Source organism: Nannospalax galili, unplaced genomic scaffold (assembly GCF_000622305.1).
Source record: "Nannospalax galili isolate Female #2095 unplaced genomic scaffold, S.galili_v1.0 scaffold799, whole genome shotgun sequence".
NCBI classification, from domain to species: domain Eukaryota; kingdom Metazoa; phylum Chordata; class Mammalia; order Rodentia; family Spalacidae; genus Nannospalax; species Nannospalax galili.
Window position 1 is genome coordinate 1,157,564 of NW_008343085.1, and position 2,733 is coordinate 1,160,296.

The following is a 2,733-nucleotide window of genomic DNA, read 5'->3' on the forward strand; positions in this document are numbered from 1 at the left end:
CTGCATCAGTCATTGCTGTACTTGGTAGATTGTTTATTTCTTTTTATTTTCTCGTCCTTTCTTTTCTGGGAAGTAAAGGTGGCACTTTTTTTCTTTTGTCTTTTTGAAGCAGGGTCTCCCTGTAGCCCCAGCTGTCCCGGAACTCACTATGGAGACCAGGCTGGCCTTGAGCTCACAGAGATCTGCCTGCCTCTGCCTCCCGAGTGCTGGGATTAAAGGCGTGCACCACCACGCCTGGCTTAGTTGGCATTTTTTAAGAGGAAATTTAATCCTATATTTCAGTACAGGGATTAGAGAGAGGCCCCAAGCAAAAAATAAGATGCTTCCAAGCATGGGTTTGGCATCTCAAGTATTTTTAAAAAGTGTCTTACAGTAGCCATATGTATATATGACACTGATGGCTTCTGAACTCACATCTCAAAGCATTGCTAAGAAAACTTTTCTTTTTTGGTGAGATCATAGGTGGTTCTTGATGTGTAGTGAATAACATTACAGCCAATAAGGTAAAATCACGACTTCCACCAGGGACGTGGTTGTGCAAATAAAGTCCACAGTCTTCTTCATGAGACTCCCAGAACCTTGAAAGTTCTGTCAGAGGAGAAAGGCCATGCATGCTGAGGCCTTCAGCTTGATTTACTGTTTCTTTAACAGTTGTATTTGAATTTATCCCCATATGACAGGAACCTTGGCTGTATATAGGCGATCTTCACAGTAAAAATTTAAAATTGTTCTGAGTTCTTTTTTTAAGTTTTCTGTTAGTGTGTATTAATGATGCATAGTAATGGATTTAATGACGGTATTTTCATACATGTGAATAATGTGTTTTGGTCATGTTCACCCACATTATTCTCTCTTGTCCCCTTGCATGACCTCTGATCTCCATCTTCTCATCTAGTCCTTCTTTTACTTTCATGTTCCTTTATGACCTGATAACTTCAATTACAGAAATATCAAATTTACTTACAGGACTGTGGGGAACTTTCCAGTGGCTATACTACTAAATAAAATGTCTCTTCCTCTTCTAGCCTCCATTACCTGCCTATAGATCCTCAGGAAGGGATGGTGTCACCATGAGCCAGTTCTTTCTAGCAATCTTTAATTGCCTATAAACATTAAAGTTTTGGGTATTATTTTTTTATTTTTGGTCTTTTTGACACAGGGTCTCCCTGTACCCCCAACTGGCCTAGGACTCACTATGTAGACCAGGATGGCTCTGAACTCACAGGGATCTGCCTGCCTCTGCCTCCCCAGTGCTAGAAAGTAGGTTAACTAGACCTCTCATACAATAAAAGGAACACTCTCTGATTCCAGTACAGTATTATTTTATTTCAATTAAATGAAGATGAGGAAATGGGAATTCATCTCAAGGTGTCTGAAATTATAGGTTTGTGCCACCACACCTAACTTAGACTTTTCTTTTTAAGTAATATGGGCATTGTGAGTAAAACCTACCTTGACATCCACTCCCATGGATAATCGAGGCCTGAGTTGGGTATAAGAGATTTGGACACAATTCTGTGTCTTTGTATACTTGTTGGTGACTCTGAGCCCAAGAATCTGAGCAAAGAATGTTCAGAGTACAGCCATGAGTGAATAGGCAGATCTTGCTTGGAAAGGTCTGGTCACCTCCCAAGGAAAGATTTGGTCTCCTTAATGACAGATTGGGGAGGTCCAACAGGAAGTCAACAGAGTTCACACTAGAATGACTTGGGGTGAGAGGCATCAAGGGCTACACACACACCCTTGGCACAGAACCCTCCTGATTCATCTTCTGAAAAGGACCTGCAGACTGAATGCAGGCATTGAGCGCACGCTCTTTGCCCTAAATGCCAAGTGGAGCCTTTGCCCAAGGTCAGTAATGTGGGAAATAGGGCCTTTCATTTCAGCAGTATATTGTGACAGGGGACTTCTATGTGTCCTAGGGCTAGAAACTCACCCAAGGTATTTTTGAGGATACAAGGGGAAGTTGGGCTTCTCTGGATATGGGACTGACATACGTAAGAGCCCAGTGGTAGCACGAAGGTGTCATGAACTTCATTGTTATCCAAAGATCAGTAATAGCTATAGATGCAGAGACACAGCCACACAGAGGAGGAAAATGTCCCATCAGTAGTCTTTGCTTACCCTGGGCCTGGTACCTCTGAGCTTCAGGTTGGACTACTCAGAGCCCCTCATCCTGTGTAGATTCCTCAGTGTTGAGTGTCTTCAGGCATCATCCACCCTCTGTGTGCTAAAGGAGCCACATTGTCGGCTTTGTAGGGTCATTGGGTGCCTCGCTTTCCCACACTGTCACCTGACATCTCCATCAGCTTCTTTCTTGCCCTTCCTTCTTAGTGTCTGACTGGACAGAATTGGTAGCTCTGACCCTGGCCCCTAGCTCTGCCTCACAGAGTCTCACCCTGCACATGAAGGAGAAGAATCTGGAACACACAGGGTTCAGCACAGGAAATTGGCTCATCACCATGATCAGCTCCCAGGCCCGAGTCTATGCAGCTGTGGAATGACCTTGTTTTACCAAGAGGAAACAGAACGTAGGAGCCTTGTCCAGGCAAATATTGTACCCAAAGAGGTGTAGGCAGGAGCTTGGTTGGGCAGTATAAGCTGATTGTTGCAGGAGAACTGCACTGACAAAGCAGAGGTGACAAGCCAGTGCTTAGGTGGGCAAAGCCACCTCAGATAGTTCTGCTTCTCCTTTGGACTCCTAAGAAGGCACAGCATGGCCTCTGAAGCCAT

At 44.2% G+C, this 2,733-nt stretch overlaps 1 pseudogene; it reads right to left on the reverse strand.

The window, feature by feature from the left end:
* The window catches only part of LOC103738934, an 18,944-nt pseudogene extending 16,211 nt beyond the window's left edge, over window positions 1-2,733 (reverse strand).